Source organism: Haliotis rubra, unplaced genomic scaffold (genome assembly GCF_003918875.1).
Source record: "Haliotis rubra isolate DU_JTF1 unplaced genomic scaffold, ASM391887v1 Scf227, whole genome shotgun sequence".
Classification (NCBI taxonomy): Eukaryota; Metazoa; Mollusca; class Gastropoda; order Lepetellida; family Haliotidae; genus Haliotis; species Haliotis rubra.
The window spans coordinates 1,343,902-1,368,783 of NW_025766303.1; the positions used below are offsets into that span (position 1 = coordinate 1,343,902).

Below are 24,882 nucleotides of genomic sequence, written 5' to 3' on the forward strand. Positions count from 1 at the left end.
GCAACAGCCATAACAGGAAATGCAACATATGCATTGCATGATGGGATCTCCAACACGGGCGTCCTGGCAGCGCGAAGGGTTACAAATACACACAGTCTTATGGCAGATTCAGGATCGTTGTGTCTGCGGTGACTGGCAGACATATTATGAAGAAACATCTTGTTAACTAACTAAACACGGGAAGATAAGCTTTTGAATGCTTGGGTGATGGATAATAGCAATTATCTACATGTTGAAAACTGTACATGTTTCTGATAATCATCAAACTGACAAACAATGAGCAGAACTTGGAGAAAGTATCATACCCTGTCTTAAATGGACACTGCTTTTGTAATGCTACCTTGCACCAAACGGAAAAGTTGTAACGTAAATAAAACAAGTTAAGTGCCAAACTGATAAGGACGAGTATATAGTATACCTGAGACGATTAAGCGGAAATACATCAAAACTGTTGTTCTTTCAACATTGACAACCACTGAAAATATATGCTTCAGTTCAAATTAAGGCGATTCTTACTCTGCCACGTGTGTACAATGTTATGGTGGATGTAGACCACAGAGGGAAGAGATTTCAACTTACAAGATGAGATCCACACTACAAAATAGCTGTACACATTAGTCAGTGAACATATAAAAAAACCAACGTAAACATTTAAAGCTTAATCTTGGAACATCACTTCCTCACGTTCGTGGGGATTTAGGACCAAATGTAACTAATTAGAGCAGAAAACTCAATATGATGAATGGTTTAAAAGATCATAAACATGTTCTTTTCTGTTAAGTGTGTTTCTGAAGTGTGAGTTCCTCGAAAGAGTGATTGGTATTCCAGTCATATCGCAGGCCTCGGACAATTACTACTTCGGATAAACACACGAGCACGGGTATGGTGCCTACAAACCTAATTCCTAAACGGAGCAGCACGGGATTCGAACCCACCACCACAGGTTTTGTCATGACCAAGGTACACAACTCGAGTTATGCACGACTTCAGCAACAAGGAAGGTTGACGGTGTTCACTGCTGTGCCTCTATAACTCGAAGATGACTAAACCTGTTTCGTGCTTACACTTATACATTCTTCTCCAAACGTCACAATGTTTTATCATTCAGCGGACCATGGTTAGTGTGGCGTGTAACCATCATCCTGGTTCCCGGGCCTCTCATTAGTCTATATAAACTAATGAGACGCCCGAGAACCAGGATGTGTAACCATTGCCTGTCATAATTCCCTGTGTACATGATACACGTTGTGTTAGTGCAGCAACTTCTACCTGCTTTGTACATAACCCCGGATATGATTCAATGTCATAAATGCAAAAAAATGTTACCGGTCCAATTAGTGCCAAAGTCATACGTTGAACAGGTGCATTGAACATCGACTTGTTTTCATTTTTTTTGTAATTCAATCTTTCAAGAGAAAGAACACCATGAACATGAACTCGGTCTCTGTGGATGAGATAAGAAGATTAGATGAGCTTCCCTTCTCAGGAAACCCGAACTTCATGTTGAGAATTAAACACGAGCGACTAGTGTCAAATACTTTCACATTTCGGGAGGAAGGGGCACTGATCTCGTCGTTTCATTAGCTGTGTTTGGTTGCGGTTACCCCATCGCTCACAGATATGCACCAGAGAGCCTCCAGGAAGTATTCACAATATTAGCTGGGGCAGTTGTTTAGACAGCCTGCCAAAACAGATGTGTTCAAATGAAACAGAAGAGTCCTATTTATTTTCTAACTTACGTCTAATTTAGTAACATACGTGTCGCAAATAAACAATGGAACCCAAGCTTAGAAATTTTAAATAACAACGAAATTTGTTCAAATAAAACACGCCATCGTGAATCAGAGCGGTCACATTTCGAGATACATGACCGTCAGTCATATTGCCGGACGAGGCACCGAGATACATGACCGTCAGGCGTCAGTCAATTGCCAGAAAGGCACCGAGATACATGACCTTCAGGCGTCCATTGCCGGACGCACCGAGATACATGACCGTCAGGCGTCAGTCATATTGCCAGACGAGGCACCGAGATACATGACCGTCAGGCGTCAGTCATATTGCCGGACGAGGCACCGAGATACATGACCTTCAGGCGTCAGTCATATTGCCGGACGAAGCACCGAGATACATGACCTTCAGGCGTCAGTCATATTGCCGGACGAGGCACCGAGATACATGACCGTCAGTCATATTGCCAGACGAGGCACCGAGATACATGACCGTCAGTCATATTGCCAGACGAGGCACCGAGATACATGACCGTCAGGCGTCAGTCATATTGCCGGACGAGGCACCGGTTTGGTGAACACCAGAGTAGGTGCATATTCAGATGGATCTGGAAACCACATAGACCCAAACATCCTGATGTAGTCAAGGGAGTCAACTCATCAGCGAATGTGGGAGACTGGGCCAGCAGACTGAAGATCGCTGGTTTAATTCCAAAACTGAAAGGAATAGGATCCCCATGCTACCTCACTGCCACTTGGCACTAAGAGGATGAATATGTTTCAGTGTTTCTGAGTTTGGTATTTCATACCTTCCTTAAACCCTGCTTTTGTCATATGTACCAGTTCTTCTACTGTACGAGGGTGGATGGTGATGAAGGTGTAGACCCGTCACACAGATCTGGGCATGGCACGACACTACCATCTAACCTTTGGAATCCCTGGGAGAATAATGAGTCGAGGCAGAGGAAGATGGTTGAGTACAGATACCTTACACATTAAAAAGAAGATTTCCTACACGTCAAACTTGTTGATATAATTGTTCAGAGCGACACATCATAAGTAAGTGCTGAAACTGCATGTCTCGTGAAGGTGATTTAAGCAATTATTCTGAAATCGAAAATGGTGAACAGTTGAGCATTATAGAAGTGAAAAGACAAACACATGATAAGGAAAATACATGCCTTATTGACAGTAAGATGTCATTTTCAATTTGACGTTAGATAAACGTAAAAATAATAATTTGGTGTTTTAATATCCTTTACTTTTAACCCTAACACTGTTAAACCCTCGGCTAGCTATATCACAGCGTATCCGTGTGCGTTGTATGTGTTTGTTTAACTGTGCCCAACAATCCAGTGATTGATATTATGAGCAGCGATCATCTCTATCGAGGTAAGATGACAGTCAATGTACCAAATCACCGACCCGTAAAGATCCGGGTTAGAATTGGTCTTCAGCTGTCATCGTATCCCAGATGCGTTGTTCGATGCTCATGCTGTTGATCACTGCATTGTCTGGTCCAGACTCGATTATTTACAGACCGCCGCCATATAGCTGGAATATTGCAGAGTGCGGCGTGAAACAACAACCCAACCAAAATCATCGAGCCTGACCGATTGATCAATTTTCCCGCCTCTTACGACCAACATAGGTTGCTGGGGACCAATTTGAACCAGGACTTCCAGTTCAGATATATAAAAGTGATCTGTCAGTACCGGAACCTGTGCAAAGGAAATTTATTGTTGGTGCTATGAGGAAGATCCGCCAGGCGTTCCTTCTTGGACTGGTTGTTGGAATATCATGGAATCCTCACAGAGAAAAGGGAAGTTATGGCAAACGATTTAGCTTGCTTGCCCGTCGCAACCGAATTAAAACATGTCGATGTTTAGTTTTTTTCTACATATTATAAACCTATTATGAACAGCACAGAGACAATCACAACACAACTTGACTAGCTATTAAGGCTACGCTAAACCGCTTGCAGCACAAACAGCTTCTCATTGCTTCTTTGCCTGTATTCATTCATCACAGAACATGCTCCTGTTAATGGTAACCCGATATCCTTGTATTCTCAGACTGCTATTCTGGTGTTTTAACCGTCTGGTGCCGCCCAGTGGGTTCCTCAATGGAATTCCAGGGCTTGACAAACACACTGATGCCCCAGGTGGCAGGCTGCCTGCCACGGTCATGGCTAAACTGGTAATTTTAGGAAATGGATAAATTTATTATAGACGGTTCACATTTAAGGCGTTTTGTACAGAAATCTTCTCAAATTACCGAAATGTATTTTGAGAGAGGGAATTAGAATTAACGTTAGTGTGTTAAGCGGTAAAGTGCATCAGGCTGCTGGCACACATACACGTCTTGTGTCATGTTACGATATGGAACAATATTGCAGTCAAGCATGAAATACAAATTATACGCTTACTTTGATGTTATAACCTGCTTTATTAACGTTCTGCTAAGTGGGTTTTCTCAATATATAAAATAACCCCACGAACCCATAAACCGACTTTAAACTAGCGCGCACCCACGCACGCTCACACACACGCACGCACGCGTGTTCCTATACAAGTTAAATAATCTTGAAAGAAATCCGATTCCCCTTACTAAAGACTGAGGAAAATAATTGACATCATCGATCTCGACAAATATTTCAGGATTAATATAATGCAGAAGTCCGGTACGATTTGATACATCACAGAGAAATGAAGACACAATGCAAATCTTCTACTGGAAGAGTATTGCTGACATCCTGCATTTGATTGGGAAACATGGCTGAGGCTGGCGTCACTGTATAGACTATAGAACCCCAGTGTACACTAGAACAACAAACTGGAGCGGGAATAGACAGCAGCAGGGATGTTAGCTGCACTCCGACTGCAGCGTATCCTGTGTAGGGTGGCTTTCATCTTCACAGCTGGGGATTTACACACTAATTGGGAAAGACTTAACTTTCATTCTTCAAAATCCCTCATCTGTTTTCATTTTGGTAGCGAGCACGAGGGGTTTGATACACCGATTTATAGTTACAGGCTCGTTTGGATTCACAGCCTTAACCGAGCTGATCAAAGATGTAGAATTATTGGAACTATTCTCCTGTACGTCTATTTCTAAACATATTTACATGGATATTGATATGTTTTAATAAAGAGAAGTGTCTAATGCCAATAGTGAGACAATTTTATAGCAATATATACCACAATAGTCAACTAAGGTTATACGTAACAAGTAGCTGGTGTGAAACAATTCAAAACATTGTCGTGTAGAGCCAATCACTTGAGGGGCGGTGGGGTAGCCTAGTGGTTAAAGCGTTCACTCGTCACCGCGAAGACCCGGGTACGATTCCCCACATGGGTACAATGTGTGAAGCCCATTTCTGGTGTTCTTCGCTTTGATATTGCTGGAATATTGCTAAAATAAACTCAATCACTTGAATTTATGTCTATTCCAGATAGTTGTGGGTTTTAGTTGGCGCCGTCTTCATCTTCAAGGGTGATACACTTCTCCAGTGAGGCAGGGATACGTCAAATATATAGCGTCAACGTCTAAGATAAAACAGTCTCGATTATTCTACGAAACAGATTCCAGAGGGCACGAAAGGCAAAGCAGTGGCGAAGATCATGTGAACGAATCACCGAAACGTATATAATTAGTGATGATACCAAGCGTTCGCGAAAAGGGAAGCCTTAAAGTGATGAATTATAGCTCACACTACTCAACAATAAACAACGAAACCTTTCCGCTGCAAACATTAATCACTTTCACATTATCAGAGAAATGATCCAATTTTAAAATAAACAAACAAACATGCTTGACATTGCTTGTTGAAATACTGTTCTGATAGAACATACAGTCATGGGACATAAGTATGCGTCAGTCGGCAAAATTCTCATAGACTTGCATGTTATTTTAGTGTAGCTGTAATAATTTTCATTAATTCAGTTTTCGTTGTTTGGTTGTCAAATTTTGCAGGTTGTTAGGAAATCAGCTTGGTCACAGATACATTATTTCCATGTAATGTTCCTTCAAGTATTTTCCGCATTGTAGTTTGAGCAACATATATACAACACTGGTTATTATTTCCCCATAGACCGCCATGTTGAAAATTGTCATAACCATGACACGCATCAATCAAAGTGTGCTCATTCTTGAAAAACTGAATGGAAAATAAAACGGAAATTATTTCTTTGTAGCTGAGATAATTCATAATACATGTGCAAAATATGAACAAGATCAAACGGAAAATAAATTCCAGACAAGTTTTCTAGCTGCACCAAATTCACATGTAAGTCTATGGAAATTATGCACAGTGACGAATACTTATGTCCACTGACTGTACATCAATACAGTCTCTACCTTGTACGGCGCGTGCCTGATGTCAGACTCTTCGTAGAGGTACTGCAGGGTCGTTATTGGAAAACACCGTTACTATTCGTGAAGTTAAAGGGTGATTGAGTCTACTAGCCACACAATAAAATTGTACCAAAATACCAACTAGCCACAAAATAGAACTAAAATACCAACGTGTCACACAGTAAACCTGTACCAAAATACCAACTTGCCATACTGTAAAACCGTACTAAAATACCAACATGCCACGGAGTAAACCTGTACCCCAAAAATACCAACATGCCACAAAGTAAAACAACCAAAATACCAGCTTTCCACAAAATAGACTTGTACCAAAAATACCAACTTTCCACAAAATAAAACTCTACTAAAGATACCAACTTGCCACACAGTAAAACTGAAATTAAATGCACTTACGGTTAACACAGCACTGCTAACAAGAAGTGCAAGTACACGGTAGAGGACTTCTGACGTTCTATATTCAGTTTGACTATGCGCCCCGCCGCACACACCGAGGTGCGTTAATCGCCTGCTGTATGTTAGGTATTTATTTGAAAAACGCACTTTCCATTGGGGTGAGCTAACACCCCAGCACAGCTCAGGGTCTCAGTTCTTCAGATCGCGGTAGATACAGCCGAACAAGTGGGTTAATTGAACATGAAAGTCTTTCATCTTTCGTCTATCAATTACACACATTACTGATCTGTCTTGTGTGTTCTTGGTGACGGAGTGCCTACAATTAATGCAACGTGTTGAAAATACTTGAATTGTGTTTAAACACTTAGGACCGTACACGATATCCGAAAAAATAAATTGTTTAGCTGCTTTATCAAGAACTCATTAATACTCGCCTTTTAGTAAGTTAGGGAATGAATTTCAAATTCTGGGGCACCTTGAATTTAACTTAATTATAGAGTTCTCAAATAAGTACTGATCTTAAAGTAAGTAGTGCCTTATGACGTTAACTTACCGATTCACCATGATCAGTTGTTACCCATAACCAATGGCACATTGCTGGAGCCCGATTTGTATGGGTGATGCATAAGTGTTGAACAGTGTACCGTTGTACAAAACCGATCTTAGCGCTCCCATACCTTAACATTGACCTAAGGTAGTCTTAGCGCCCCCATACCTTAACATTGACATAAGGTAGTCTTAGCGCCGCTCCCATACCTTAACATTGACCTAAGGTAGTCTTAGCGCCGCTCATTGATACCTTAACATAAGTAGTTGAACAGTGTACCGTTGTACAAACCGATCTTAGCGCTCCCATACCTTAACATTGACCCTTAAGGTAGTCTTAGCGCTAAGGTGGTTATACCTTAACATTGTTGTGGAACAGTGTACCGTTGTACAAACCGATCTTAGCGCCCCCATACCTTAACATTGACCCTTAAGGTAACAAATTGAACAGTGTACCGTTGTACAAAGCAGCGCTCCCATACCTTCGAGTCTTAGCGGTGATTGACCCTTAAGGATGGAACAGTGACCGTGTACAAACCGATCTTAGCTTGACCCCTGAGGAGTTTCTAGGAGTGTTGAGTCCTGCTAAAAGCCCACAATCGGTGAAGTTAAGCAGCGTCGAGCTCGGTGAGTCCATGGGTGACACATGTGGTCACAACAGCACATGTGACACAGGCACCTTAGGAGTTTGTTCAAAATTGTCTCTGTTCACCCAGCAGGAAAATGGGTACCCGGTGGAAAAAAAGTCATATGGCTATAACCTTCTAGCGCCTAACAGGCAGCTTGGGTTATCCGGGGTAATAATGGCCTTGATTGTTAGCGCTATGAGCATACCAAGTGTGGAGTTTGGCGCTATATAAATGGACACATTATTATTATTATTATGTACAACAGCACACAGATAATCTGGTTCCACATTTTTCAGCGAGAAATAATAACTCAACATTTAAAACACAGTAGATACTCATTGTAAGAATATATACTTAATTGCATCGACTAATATGTTTATTGAGTACATGGTATGTTATGTTAAACTAGTTCATTAGTTCGACTGCTTTGAGAGGTTGAAAATGTGGATCTATCGAGGACTGACGTGAAAGTTAAGAGGCTAACATTCGCCCCCTAAACTGCAACAAATGTGATATAAATTCCCAAAATGATAACAACACGACTTTGTAGAAGAAACCTGTATTCACTGATAACGATAAGTATAAATGGAAAAGGGTTGTAATGCTTATATTATTGCATTAAATAATAATGTAAACATTCCCCTAACTTTATATAAAAACCTAATTGTTTAAACAAGAAAAAACCTTTCCCCCAAATTCGACTGCCAGAGGAACTCAGAATTCTGGAATAGTCACATGTACAAACGTAGTGGAGAATTCGTGAATAATCACATGTAACCATGGCAAATTAGTGTGGTATTCTGGAATAGTCATATGTACTCATGGCAACTTAGTGTATAATTCTGGAATGGTCACATGTAACCATGGCAACTTAGTGTAGAATTCTGGAATGGCCATATGTACCCATGGTAATTAGTGTAGAATTCTGGAATAGTCACATGTACCAATGACAATGTAGTATAGTATTCTGGAATAGTCACATGTACCCATGGCAACTTAGTGTAGTATTCTGGAATAGTCACATGTACCCATGGCAACTTAGTGTAGTATTCTGGAATAGTCACATGTACCCATGGCAACTTAGTGTAGTATTCTGGAATAGTCACATGTACCCATGGCAACTTAGTGTAGTATTCTGGAATAGACACATGTACCCATGGCAACTTAGTGTAGTATTCTGGAATAGACACATGTGCCCATATCAGACGATCTTGTATCTCTGCCCATCACACCACTGTGATCATGAGTGGATATCTGTCTCAGGGGTGAGATCAGGTAGGATACCTTAATGACAAAGTAATCTCGAAGGTTGCTTATTATCCATGCTCATCACCTGCCTAAACCTTCCCATCTGTTTTGATGCGGTCTTCCAAGATTGTTTTCATACTGTTTACAGCCCGCTTGGTTCATGACGTGATGAACACGGATTACTTACACTCCAATAACCTGCTTAGGGAAATATGGTATTTTAGATCACAACCAAATTAACCTCATCTGTTGATTTAATGCACCTTTCCACGAACACAAGAAACACTGCACGGTTATCAGTATGTGATTGCTCACACCACGCCGAATACAAATACGGAGAGTTTACTAGTCTCAAACGTTAAAGTACCCATGGTACCAAGTCGATGGTCATTACATTACAGACGATGCTGGAGGGTTCCTGGGTTTGCTGGCTGCCATAAACATTACAAGTACCCGTGGTACGAAGTCGATGGTTATTACACCACAGAAGATGCTAAATGGTTCCTGAAAGGAAGCAGGCATTATTATCTCACATTACTGGGCTGTGTTAGATCATATCTTCGCTTAGTCTAAGTGGCTTCTTTAGAAGATGAATATGAACGCGTGTACAACAGAACGGGACACTTGAGAGGTCTTCTAATCGAGGTGTGTTTTCCATTGCCAACCATGAAGTAATGAGTGCTGTAGAATGATAATCTAATAAACAAGAGCTCGGTGTATCTCATCAGAAACATGCTGAGACAGTAGTGTGTGGTATTTCGAAATGACAGTTTGTGCCTTCATGTTTAAAGTAGGTCTGTAGATCGATTAGGTGTTCTTTCCCACGTGATATTTTGTAATCTGTGGGAGGACACTCTTCCTGAAAACATTTAATAATTCCATAACGTACACATATATCATTGTAAGAGGTGATTTTGACAAGACAAATGTGAGTGTACGTGTGTAAGTAATATAATATACACTTTCAAGGAAAATATGATGTATTATTTCCAGGAGCATCTCGTCTCAGAGATATTGTCACAGCAACATGAACACTCCAGGAGTGCCTCGTGGTCATGTAAGCAACATTGGGCGTGTTGAAAATGAAAACTATCCCTTCAGAACGTATTGGGGGAAGATGGTGTATACTAAAATCTGATTGTTGTAAATTGTATATATTGTGTTTATAGTTTAACGTAATGTTCAGCCATATTCCAAATATGTTAAAGGCCAGACAATTCAGCGATCGAAATTGAGAGAAATGATCAAAGTTATCCCCTTTTCTGTAAATTATATTCCGCCACATTGAAATGTGCTTTAAGCGTGTCTTACATTCAGCGAGTCCCTGGCTTTAGTTCTAATGTATTATTGAATGAAACATTTTCAATACGATCTAAAAAAAGACACTATGCAATATTCAACAGCTGTATATATCATACCACGTGGGTTACCATGCCCTTGCATTCGGACCGAGGTCAGAAAATACTCAATAAATGATGCATCTAATCTCCCAAAGATGACAGGTTACATAAGTTCAGATTGAAAGCAATTATTATTGAAGAAAACTGTTCGTGGCAGAGTAAAGTTCAGGGCAGGACCTGTGATATGCAGCAACGATCGTCGTGACGGATGTGTCTAGTGTCTCGTCCCTTGGTACACGTCCTTATGTAGGAGCGTGTGATAATGTCCCCCTCGTGATGGCGAGCATACGCTCCACTGGCAGGAATATGACATTAAACAAACAGCGCTTTACCCACGAGAACTAGGTCCAAAGGCAATTTCCGTTATATGAAAACGTGCATAATATGTATGCAAACAACAACGGTGCAAGATAACTCAGTACCAACATATATGCACCTCGTAATAAATATCGCACCACCCACTTTTTTCACTAAGTGAGTGAGTGAGTGAGTGAGTGAGTTTGGTTTTACGCCGCTTTTTGCAATATTCCAGCAATATCACGGTCGGGGGACACCACAAATGGGCCCCTTTTTCACTAAGTAAAACTGGATCAACAACCTCATAAAAATACTGCTTAGAAAAGCACATCAAACTGTTTAGATGGCCTCATGTGAGCGTTCAGTCAGAAAAACACAAGATCGAATTTGAGTCCTAATTGAAGGTTTAATTGTAGCAAACTAAAGTTCACTAAAATCACCGTAAAATAAGGTGAAATAAGTATGGATTCCGGGGTCGTTACAACACACAGAACACAGTTAACATTTCATTAATGTTGAACACACTAGTAAGGTCCTCAATGACTGGCTAACTCAGAATCTGGTGTAACCGCCTCGCACTTGGATAACATTACACGCCGTCTCATGCTGGCCACCAGACCTCTGATTCTCTGTTGGGGGATCTGCTGCCACCCATCGTGCAATGTATAGGTCAATTCCTGTAGGTTCTGAACTGGAGGATCCCCTGCTCTCACCCTACGTCCTAAAATGTCCCACAAATGCTCAATAGGATTCATGTCTGGACTTCTGGCTGGCCATGGTAGTGTCTCAATGGCGTTGTGTTGCAGATGCTGAACAACAGCTCGAGCACGATGTGGTCAGGCATTATCGTCCATGAAGACTGGTTAACGAAATGAGGCACTACAGCAGCGTCCAAGATCAAGTTCTGGTACCTCTGTCCATGCAGTGTCCCGGGAACTGTGATTAGGTCAAGTTTACAGTCATAGGAATAACACCCCCACACCACGACGGATCCACCCCCAAAAGGAACTTCAGCTTGAATGTTCCTCTGATCATATGCTGTGCCTCCCTGCCTCCAAACTAGTGCCCTCCCGTCTGTATGATGCAGCAAAAATCGGCTTTCATCGGACCAGTGGATCCTTCTCCATGTCCTCAGGTTCCAGCGAGCACGTGCTTGGCACCAGGCAAAACGGGCATGGCGGTGCTGATTTGTGAGGAGTGGACGTCTGATTGGCCGTCTTGCTCTTAATCCTGCAGAATTCAGGCGTCGTCTGATGGTGCTGATGGACACTGTTGTATGGATGCCATCCATGTTGCAGCTGTGTACTGGGAGACATTGGGCTTCGTCTGGCATGGCTTACGAGAGCACGATCTTCCATGTCATTGGCTTTTCTGGGACGTCCAAGCCTCGGTGCATCCGTCACCTCACCGGTAGCAGTATGCTTACGTATCAGCCTGCTGATGACAGTGTGATTAATGTTCAGTTGTGCTCCAATAGCACATGACATACCAGTCTGGTGCATACCAATAATTTGCCATCTTTGGTTCAGAGGCACTGGACGCTTGGGCATTTCACTGGTTGGTCAAAATAAAAGTTAATTTATGCCTACATTCACATTTTAGCTGTGTCTGCCAACATGATATACGCCAAAAAGGGCTATGTACATACTACATTTATAGCAAGCACGTGCAGCACGGAACTGGGTGTGTTTGTGATATTGTTCACAGATGGTGTCGCATATTACTTATGTACGTGTAGTGTAAAAACGAAAATTATATTTCTTCTTTAACTTTCAAATGGGTGATGCGATACTTTTGACGAGGTGTATATATCAACAGATTCTTTTAATATATGTTTCGTTTAACCAGTTACAGTGTTAATGACACGGTGGTCATGTGATATAGCTGTTCTTGTAATTACATCCATGCCGTTCATGCATAGTTTGAAACTGAATTTGTCTCAAACATTCTCTCAAACCGTTTCTCTATTCAGTTAAACGACCATAATTTCCGAAAGGGAATATATGCAAAAGAAATAGTATTAAACTGTATCTTAACGTTTTCTGAAAAAAAGCATGATTAAACTAAGGAAATATGATAAAACCGACTAGACTTGTTAATATTAATAAGTTTGTTTTCAATCTGATAAGGACCAAACATTTTCTTACAAGTAGAGCAATTAGTCACACGTTTCAAATCTCAAGTTTTCCTGTGCGTGGTGCCTACTGGCATATCAAATTGCCGTATCCGAAACAAACACTAAGATTATGCAATAATATACGCTAGGAATACCTCAAATACCTACCACATAAAACATCAGTAAAGTTTGTGAGCAATTTAAGGAAGAGGGCTCTATATAATTTTGTGTTTGGATGTAATGTGAGCGTGAAAGATGTTTGTAAATGAGTGGCAAATAAATACATAATATTTATTTGTTTTATTATTTATTTGTTTTATTATTTATTTGTAATCCATTATGCAGACGCAGGTGACGGCATGTAGTTAATAACTTAATATATGCACTGGACCATAACATGTGTTGTTTTAAGCTGTAGTTCTTATGGCATGTTCTCATTTTTGCCTACATCCCAATTCGCCTACAGTCTTAAAACAACATTTCATGGTCTGTTGACTGTTGATTACGCAATGGTAAACTAGTGGCACCCCTATGATCTAAAAGTGGACTCTTCTAGTTGAAGTAGTTGAAGGACAAAACGACATTTTATAAAAAGAATTTATTTCTGTTATTTGTCTGTTATTTATTTACTCTGTTATTTGTCATTTCCCGATCACAATGATTTTCACATCATATCAAATCATATAACATCATATCACATCAGTGTTCTGGACGTTTACTTGTGCGGATGTCCACTCTCACTTCATCACGAGCACCTTGTCTCAGTCTGGTGAGGAGTCTCTTCTTCATTCATCAGAGGAGGGTGCTCTGTGACGGAAGATACGTGGTCGCCAATGGTACTGCATTAACCTTTACATTTATCTATGATGCACTTCTATGTCTCACAACATTCAGTCGATACTTATGGCCATCATGTAGTACCTGTCTTCCTCCTATCTGAGACAAGATGAACTCTGCCCTCTGCACGTTAGCCATTGTGACTGTCAGTGCTTGGCGAACGCTCCATTTGCTTGAACTTCTTATTGGATGCACCAATCCTCTTTACTCAACTACATATCATCATTGCTTTTACAATTTAGCTTGTGCATTAATGCCTTTCATTTTATTTTAACTGAACTGAACTTTATTTCAACTCAGGCCGCAGACAGTGGCATATGTGGCATTCAAATATTCAAAATTTTGGGAATTCCAGATATAACTAAGTCCAATTTCGTCAAAAATATATTAAATATTCATTATCCATTATGCTTACTTTTTCCAAAATGGGTGTCGTTAAAAAGTAATTTAGAGATGAGTAAGGATAATTTGGAAGATTTGCCTGATTAGTATGGCACTTACCAGGAGTCAGGTTCTTTATAAGAGTAGGGGTGCATTTTCTAATCCCAATTAGCCTACATTGGTTTTGTATGCGAAATTGGATGTAGGCGAATCGAGATGTAGGCGAATAGAGGGATGTAGATCTTATGGGGCCTTCTTATGTGAGGACACCATTCTATAAACAGGCATTCCTCAACATGATCACGATACTTCACGTACAATGCCAGTACATCAAGCGGAATGTGTTGGCAACTTACGAGAATAGATGCCTTGTCTTCAATAGTAATTCCATGTAAGTGAATAGTTTATGAATTAGACTATAACACTAAATGTTTGAGACACAAAAAATGTATTCACCAAAACATACTACATCTACCATATTTCTATACCATAAGAAGCGAAACCTAATTTTCAACATCCATTAGAAATCTATGCTAAAAGCAGTGTCGGGTATACGATTTCGACTACGTGGTTATGTATCACAATGAAAATAATGATGATATCAGGTGCTCGAGAAAAAGTGAGCATACTCTGCCCCACCCGTCATTTGTACATGCAGTGGCTGGTTAAACATTTGAACATGCAGTGGCTGGTTAAACATTTGTACATGCAGTGGCTGGTTAAACATTTGTACATGCAGTGGCTGGTTAAACATTTGTACATGCAGTGGCTGGTTAAACATTTGTACATGCAGTGGCTGGTTAAACATTTGTACATGCAGTGGCTGGTTAAACATTTGTACATGCAGTGGCTGGTTAAACATTTGTACATGCAGTGGCTGGTTAAACATTTGTACAAGCAGTGGCTGGTTAAACATTTGTACATGCGGTGGCTGGTTAAACATTTGTACATGCGGTGGCTGGTTAAACATTTGTACATGCAGTGGCTGGTTAAACATTTGTACATGCAGTGGCTGGTTAAACATTTGTACATGCAGTGGCTGGTTAAACATGTGTACATGCAGTGGCTGGTTAAACATTTGTACATGCAGTGGCTGGATAAACATTCACCTGAGGTCAAAACAAGGAATTGCATGTCATCATATTGTCAGATTTGGACATGTCTTCCGTGTCTGTCTACAAAAACACTTTTTGAAAACTTCACTGAGGCCTAAAATGTTTTCACCTTGATTGAACAACTTCTGAGCAAAAATAAGATTCCTGTTTCAGATCGCGTTGTATATATCTCGACTACTGCATACTTAATGCAAGTTTTCCCGTCTATGAAATTTACATGCTATATTCCTGAAGACATATCGGTATTGTTACAGGCTGGCCCATTTATTTCTGGTCCCGTTTCCCATACCCTTGCAAGTCCCGTCACGGCAAATCACATCCATAAATATGTGAGCCTTTGTTCGTTATAAACATGCGTTTTATCACGCTGTTTGCTCAGAATGAAGTGATTCTGACCGTCAAGTATTCGAGAGCCATACCTATTTGCATTGGATCAATACGACCAATATACGCTATCCGGCAGGTTGTTTGGATAGTATGTTTTGTGTTTTACAATTATCATTGTTCGTTTAACGAGCAGTCAGTAACGATGGTAATGCATGTTGGTGGACGCTGATGTCCAGCGAGGTCGTGACCAGTCTGCCCACATGTATTTCTAATACCGAGTTGGTCATCTGAAGTGGACAGCTGGGAATTATACGACATCGTGCCACGAGGCATGCACGCATGTGTATTCTAGTAATGACATTAGCCTAATGTACAAGTCTTTGTCCTCTCCGTGATACTTTCGGACGGCGGAGTAGTTAGTGGGTGAAATATAGGAGTATTGTCTATTAGTGGTCTTGATGACCGGAGATTGAACTAATTGGACAGAGACGTGCGCTATACTTTACCTATTATAACCCTCAGTACATATAACTGTCCAACATGCAGATCATTAAAGAGCTGCTGTGTCAGGGGTGACATACTGGATCGAGGAGTGATCTTGTGAACAACAGCAATGCACAGCGGAAATGATCAATATCGCATATTAATAATAACTAATGAAGATTTCATTATTCATACATGTGCACATTTCCGTTTCCGCCGACTGTCCACAATAACAGGAAAGACATGTGGTGACGGATTAAAGAACCAGATGAATCCATAACACATGGAAATGTACATGTTATTTGTCGAATACTCAGTTAAATGCCGTATAGTTGAATTATATATCGAACTGCACCCGAACTCCTTTGCAAGGCTTTACTGTATTGGATATTCCTGCTATGTATCGTCATATCAACATGCTTGACACGCCGTCACTAGACACCGTCCATGATGTTCGCTACTCGTTATAAACAGCCCATAATAATCGTTATAAATACCCCTTATTCTTCGTTATAGATGCCAATATTAATCATAAAACCACAAATAACACATACTCTATTGTAGCCATATTGGCTATCTGGACATCCATGTTCCGCACACCATGCATTGATGGGCACAGGCATGTTCTTGCCTTTGTACGTAACAACAGCACCGCCTTTCCGCCTGACCTGGGTTACATGCTGAAACAATGTTAGCGCAAATGCAACCGTGAGTTCAATACTCTATCATAGACATCAGACAATCGTACAGCAATGGTCGCTTTCTACAAGTAGAGGCTACAAATTCAATCGTAAGCCGAAGTAAGCTCTAAGTCACGGAACGTGTTCAACGTGTAATTCGTCATTGACACTACGGCTTGTAAATTGGAAGTGTTTTTCATCTGTAAACCGTTTGCAAAAGTAATAAGCTGTGTGTCTGTGGATCCGGAGAGCATAAGTGCTTTACACCCTCATGCATGATCGGCAACAGCAACAGTGACAAAACAGCATCACTATTTTCGTCTTACTTCAAATACACCTTGTGTTTTCAAAGCGTAAAATATGAAAGCGTTATGCCGCCTGTTCAGCATGTTCTTTCAGTTTGTGAAGACGAAGTTCCAAAGATCGTGATAGTTATACATGAACATGAGTAAATCTCCTAGTACAATACATCAGCATCTGTGTTTCAAAACAGGTTTTCCAGAACATGTACCAACCACTGCTTGCTGGTTTCCCCTTGGCACAAACCATGCAATTGGTTCTGGCGGATTGCAGAGATTTCGGTAAACAACAAAGGACGGAACCTTCCCATGGCGTGAAGAAAGTTAGTAGAACAATTCGTGGTCTCTGTTGTAAAGTTAATGAAGAGGTTATTTTTATCATTTCTAGAAGCATGTAAGTATGTTGCAGAACTCGTAGGAATGTCGCTGTTGTGAGGATACTGTCAGAGCAATTACATCCTCTGCTGTCTGGGACACCTGCACATGCTCAGATTGTGCTCGACAGTTCCAGCATTGTTTATGTTTGCATGTAGATTTCCTCTTAATGTTAATTAAGCTGTATATATAAAATAGCTTATCGTTTGTAGTTTACCTCCAAACCTTTCACACACTGTGAGTATATATGTACACAAATTTCACAGAGAATAGAAGGGTTTTAAACAAATTCAAACGTCAAACTAAACCAAAACACACACGAATGTAAAAATTAGTGAAAATGGGAAAATTAGAGACTTCACGACATGGAAAACACGTGCAAGAAATGACACGCGAGGGCGTTGCTATGCCATAGCCAACGTGCAGTAACGTTTGTTTAACCATGCAAGACGCTGGAGTCATGAGACCTATCTTTCAAACCTCCACGTTTCCACGAGTCTGTGTTTAAATGATGCTTAAATTTAACGCATCGTGTACCCATCACTGTACCTTTCCTTTCACTTATCCTGTTTGTGTTTACTTCCGCTAAAATTAGGAAATGTTATATTCTTCACAGACGCTGAAAGTTCTGAAAGTTTCAAGTATGTCCTGATCTGCAACGTGGGGTTAGGTCTGTAGTGTACCATTAAGTCTACATTTGTTTAGATGAACAGTCTTCATCATAACTGAAACTCCCAACAGGAAAGGTAGACTATCCTTAACGTATGTAGAGACAGAATGGATTGATATGACCAGACTTTTTGTTTTGATGGTGCAACACGGCGTTGTGGGACTTTGCCAATCATATCAATGACTGGTTTGTCTGGTCAAGTTGACATGATCTTCAGTCCGCCAATACAAAGTTGGAATATTGCTGACTAAGAAAAAAAGCAAAGGCAACGAGGTTTTAGTGAAGGGATACTTTCAGCACACACATGAACACATAATCTATATTAGAATACATCAGTAAAACACCCACGACATAAACTGAGGGAAACAAATAGGAGAACACCACTTCATGGCAGTGTTCCTTTATTTATTCTCAGATTTCCTCCTACAGCGCTATTCAAAGCTGGTGATGAAAACTGGAAAATATTAAAGGGACACTTGAACTTTCCTGTGTTCCTATATTTGTTTCTCCCTGTATATAAGCACACATCAATTCGGGTATTTATAGAGAGGATATGGATTTTCTCTAGTTGCCTATATCCTAATTTATCCAACAAAATCGTGCCATCTTGTCTAGATCACATCGACCTAGACAAGCCACAACAATAATTGGTGGCAATACGTGGCAATGGCAAAATGTAAAACGATTATCCGCCGAAACGGATTAAACTTGGCGTTAAAGCAAAACTGTGGGGAAAATTCTATGATTGGATTAGTGAGAGTCAGTGATGACACCAGGTGTTGGCGATAGTGGTATAAATGTATTATAGCATCTAAACACAGGACACAACAATAATAGGTGGCAATATATATCAATAGCAAACTGTAAAACGATTATCCACCGAAATGGTTTTAACACTTTCACACTCGACACTAAAACATGTGTAAGAACATAAACGCGATGGTGTATATATGCTATTGGGGTGACGACAAGGTTACACGATACACCATTACACGATAGTACATCGTAAACCAGCTGATAACCTTAGTACTTAGTTTTACTGAGGGCAGTTTTGAGTAGGACGGACATATCAGTGAATCGCTACCCCAACACAGACACAGACTCAGCTATCAATTCAGTAGGGGGGCGATGTTCAAATGAGGTTTATATCCATGACACGTATGTGGATTGGTTGCTGCAGCGAGGCTCCGATAAACATATTTCTTTACTTTTCTTAATATGTACTAAAAGATAAATCCCTCTGTGACAGAGATAATTCCATAGAGCGAGGGCATTTATCACACATACAGACATTAACATAAAACGAAAATGTATTAACTCTCTAGTATTTCAACCATCACGACGTTTTAATTTACTAAACGTCAAAGCAGATGGAAACGAGAACATTTAAGATAATTTCAAGTCGACTCAGTGGAGTAGCACGGCCTTGGACCACACATCCAGACAGAATGTTATGTGAAACGAGACATGGATACATAGCAGTACATATACAAAGACGGTGATGCTTTACTGAACAGTCTAATGTCAACAGATATATCATTGTGAACAAAACAGTGTCAGCTTTCCGAAAATGTACAGCTTCATGGATGACTTCAGGGTTATTGCATTGACAACGTTTCGTTGTAGATTTTTATGAGTGTGTGAATCATGTCATCCTTAAAGTTGTTTGTTGTCTTAATAACTCAGGCGTTCGTTCTGTACATAATTAAATCTGGGCCAGACAATGCAGTGACTGGCATCGTGAGTATCCCCACACATACAACAGGGCTACAATGACACACATTAACCTAGTCAGCCAGCCGGAAAGCCTGATCCCGTTGGAATATAGTACTGCTGGAGTGAATATTCACCTGTAGTCGTGGTGCCAGGTGTTCCCAAACCTGTAGCCGTGGTACCAGATGTTCCCAAACCTGTAGTCGTGGTACCAGGTGTTACCAAGCCTGTAGTCGTGGCACCAGGTGTTCCCAAACCTGTAGTCGTGGTACCAGGTGTTCCCAAACCTGTAGTTGTAGTAAGAGATGTTCCCAAACCTGTAGTCGCGGTACCAGGTGTTCCCAAACCTGTAGTCGTGGTACCAGGTGTTCCCAAACCTGTAGTCGTGGTACCAGGTGTTCCCAAACCTGTAGTCGTGGTACCAGATGTTCCCAAACCTGTAGTCGTGGTACCAGGTGTTACCAAGCCTGTAGTCGTGGCACCAGGTGTTCCCAAACCTGTAGTCGTGGTACCAGGTGTTCCCAAACCTGTAGTCGTAGTAAGAGAGATGTTCCCAAACCTGTAGTCGTGGTACCAGGTGTTCCCCACACCTGTAGTCGTGGTACCAGGTGTTCCCAAACCCTGTAGTCGTGGTACCAGATGTTCCCAAACCTGTAGTCGTGGTACCAAGTGTTACCAAGCCTGTAGTGGTACCAGGTGTTCCCAAACCTGTAGTCGTGGTACCAGATGTTCCCAAACCTGTAGTCGTGGTACCAAGTGTTACCAAGCCTGTAGTCGTGGTACCAGGTGTTCCCAAACCTGTAGTCGTGGTACCAGGTGTTCCCAAACCTGTAGCCGTGGTACCAGATGTTCCCAAACCTGTAGTCGCGGTACCAGGTGTTCCCAAACCTGTAGTCGTGGCACCAGGTGTTCCCAAACCTGTAGTCGTGGTACCAGGTGTTCCTAAACCTGTAGTGGTACTAGGTGTTCCCAAACCTGTAGTCATGGCACCAGGTGTTCCCAAACCTGTATTCGCGGTACCAGGTGTTCCCAAACACTACATGGCCATGAGACATGGAACCGAGTCACAAAAACACGTTGTAAAAGATCGCTATTTCATTTTCATGTGCCATTTGTGAAAGATACTTACAGATAACACAGTTTGGTCAAGAGAGGAACGACCGCACGAAGGCCTTGATCAGAGTGTTTTCACTTGTGACTAACACCTGGTGTCCTCACTGATATCCAGTGATCCATTCATACAGTTGTCATCGCTTATACCTATATATACATACAATCTATACCGGTGGATAATCATTGCTGATGATTCTCTCGCGTTGACATTTTCTATTTAATATATCGTCACTGTAAAATATTACCTTTCAATCGCAATATTCACAATACACATTAACCGTTCCAATTCAAACAACAGTTGAGGTAACCTAAACACACTGAACCCTTTCTTAGTAATTACGCACTGGTTATAGTGTTCCCTTTCTTTGGTACTTTGCAAAACATTTTTGTCTGACATTGCGCATGAATAAAGCAAGTGAAACTTTCTCAAAGCCAAAAATAATAACTGCACCTTTGACGTATTTGCAATGTTCCGTAAATATGCTTTGCTAAATAAACAACATTACACAAGAGTGAATATATTTTGTATATATATGCCAAGTACTGAATAGATCTTGAACAATGTTTTCTGCCAAATATATCTTGGCAGAGGGAGAGCCTTTGTTTGTATACCCGAAAAAAGTCCATCGCTGTGCTGGTTGAAAGAGATAACCAAAATGTATATCTTGACTTGTCTTATTAGAAACACAAAGAGCAGTTTTCTGTCCAGAAGATAAGAAATAAATAGCATGCATAGCCGGTAAATATAACTGATAACGCCGTTAAATATATTAAATACTTAATTTAAATACTTAAATAAAATCCGAAATTTATCTTATCCAAGACCTATAACGCCAAATATGATCACACACCCTGCACCACTGTGTACATCGTTAACAAACCAACAGCTAGGTTTTGCCTCTGTTTACGACTTTTACTGAACAAACTATATGTTCAAAGTGTGATCCTTGTTTCCCAACAATATTCAGTGACCTGTAGTGTGCCCTATATATCATATCTACATCTGTTAAAATGACATTTAATTAGACACTGTGCAAGTTAAATATACTGACAATGGGTTGAAATGGTGGAACAAGATTACAGTAAGCCCACAAGGTTACACTGGGATCTTATTCACCATGGATTGAGTAATCAGGAGATTCTCAAAAGGGTGAATTTACTCTACTTGCGGAACCAACAGATCCGACTCCAGCGATATCATGATTGATAAAACATTTCTATATATTGTTGCATAATGACTTATGGCATTATCAGATATCCTTGTGGAAATATTTAATAGGTTTCCATTATTCCAAGAAACACAGTTCATTGAACGTAAAATGCAAACTGAAATTGAGGGTTGACAATTCTATGAACTGATTACGGAAATCACTGATGACATCAGGCGTTGCACGAAAACTGCACATCCATAATGGAAACTGATTTCCTGGCACATACCAATAATGAGTGAGTGAGTGAGTTTAGTTTTACGCCGCACTCAGCAATATTCCAGCTATATGGCGGCGGTCTGTAAATAACCGAGTCTGGACCAGACAATCCAGTGATCAACAGCATACCAATAGCACAATACCAATAGCACATAACATGGCCATAACAATAGCATGACAGCATCAGAAAGGTTTAGCTGAGAGAGAGAGAGAGAGAGAGAGAGAGAGAGAGAGAGAGAGAGAGAGAGAGAGAGAGAGAGAGCTGTACAACACGCAAACACAACGTGGTGGTAAGTGAAGTTCTACCGGTTCAACACGAGTGCTTGTCAAGTGCTAAGTCCGGTTACAACACTTGTAGCTTTATCTCATAGCTACTTTGTCAATCACCACACTCAGATATGGATGATATTGTAGCACTGTTTCCTTATTAACTCCAATTATCGTTGTTATGTGTTTTATATCTTACACGCGCACGCGTTTCCACTAACATTTAACTTCCTTTTGTAAGCACGGGTTGCTATCCTGAACAATCTCTTAAAAGTTTTCTAACATCATATTTGGATGTCAAGAGTGAATTGGTGTTTCAGCTGGTTTACAACATGGTAATATCATGTTATTCCACACTAAATACAAAACTACAATATCATATAATACTAAACAGACATAGTGCCATTATGAAGATGGGAATATACAAAAATGCAACCGCATATAAAACTGAACAGTGAGTGAGTGAGTTTAGTTTTACGCCGCACTCAAAATATTCCAGCTATATGGCGGCGGTCTGTAAAATAATCGAGTCTGGACCAGTCTATCCAGTGACCAACAGCAGAAGCATCGATCTACGGAATTGGGATACGATGACATGTGCCAACCAAGTCACCGAGCCTGTCTACCCGATCCCGTAAAACTGTGCAAACATGTGCCATCATGAAAATAGGAATATTCTCACTTAACAGGCTCACATGGTTCGAACCAGGAATGTGAGACTGAGTGATGTGCCATCTCTTATAACACGGATGACTACTTTAAGGAAATTCACTGTAGTGGTTGTCTCGAATCTGGGATAACTGAACCTTTCTCCATTTCTCCACGAGTACGACACAAACGAGCGGTGGGGTAGCCTAGGGGTTAAAGCATTCGCTCGTCACGTTGAAGACCCGTATTCCCCACATGGGTACAATGTGTGAAGCCCATTTCTGGTGTCCCCCTCCGTGATATTGCTGGAATATTGCTATAAGTGGCGTAAAACTAAACTCACTCACTCACCCGACCATAGGCTTCAGAGACGACTTAGTGATCTAACTCCGTGCAGGGTTGAACTATGATGTCACCTTGTAACAATTGTGTATGTGTTGTACACACGAACAAGTGCGTGGAATGGAAGGCTGACGTGAGATAAGCGACGGTGGAGATGCCGTCTACGACCAGGAAGTGGTACATTCTCACTTCATAACATTCTAGAAATTGCCCACTATGAAAACACACGGTCATTTCTGACAAGAAATACCCAAACAAAACTCTTTCATTCCAGTGCAGGCAGAACACGCTGAAGATCCTACGAGGAACTACTGCTGGAATGGATGGCAATTATACCAGCACTCGGTGGAAAACGCTTAGTGTTGTGAAAATATTGACAGAACCCTTAGGTAGATTACACACAAAACAAGGACGCTTGCATGTTGTTGTAAATCAAATCGTGATTACTGAGTGATGATATGTATACACATTACGGGAATAAAAAGAGACGTGTATTTCATAATTGTCCTGGTAATGCTGCAGGTACCTCCTCTTGTGCTCATTATATAAATACAGACGTGGGTAAACCTGTCTATCTGAACTGTTACACATGCACATTGCATACCTCGTCAGTCACTTCTTATACTGACTGTGTGTTCTAGTACATATCCGTATGTACTGGTTATAATACCGTGCCACGTTAACCGCGTCTATTTCAGAGAGAGCAACCACCTGGTCTTATTTATTCGTATCAAACGATATTAAGACAATAGCGAACGAGCTACGAGCTACGAGATATTACGGACTATCTGTCCCGAGTGAACGACTTGCCCCTATCCTTGGCGAGGTGCTTAAGAATAAACAGGTACATTCATGAAAGACAGATAAACCGTACTTTCGAATATCGAACAGTTTGTTCGATGTATTCTTACTTACTGACATTTGAAGACATTTTAAGGCAGAAAACAAAGAAAAGGGTGCGTAATGTCAACCTTTCGGAGAAATTTCCCCCAATAATAAATGACATAGTGTTATCAATTATGCTACCCTGAAGAATGGATGACGTCATATCCTATTTATCACAACACTATTTGCAAGACTGTGATGTCATGCTGCTTCAACTGACCAATCAGCATTGAGAGTCACAAAAAGGCCTATACACAAACAACGAAAAAATATTACTTCCGGTCTTTCTCATCTCGTGGGTAATATTAAGATTTCACGATTACTGGAATGGAATTGCAAAAGGTCCGAAAGTACAGTGCCCATGTTCGTCTTATAATCATGCCAGATGACGATCATAGTGAGTTTGAATCCCAGATTCTCCCCGATCATAATGTTTACCGGCATGTCATCGGGATCCCCGATCTCTAACGTTGTATACGTCAAGGAGTTGCCTAACTTTGGACTTGCCTCCAGAATTACGCCTTAATATGTCTGAATACTGTTTCAAGAAGCATTACGCACAACTCACTCACTCACTCAACAGA

The 24,882-nt window shown here is 40.8% G+C and overlaps 1 protein-coding gene across 1 annotated transcript in view; it reads right to left on the bottom strand.

The window, feature by feature from the left end:
- Positions 1-24,882, bottom strand: part of LOC124277775 — a 97,554-nt gene that overhangs the window by 18,429 nt on the left and 54,243 nt on the right. The gene's annotated exons all lie outside the window — the stretch shown is intronic.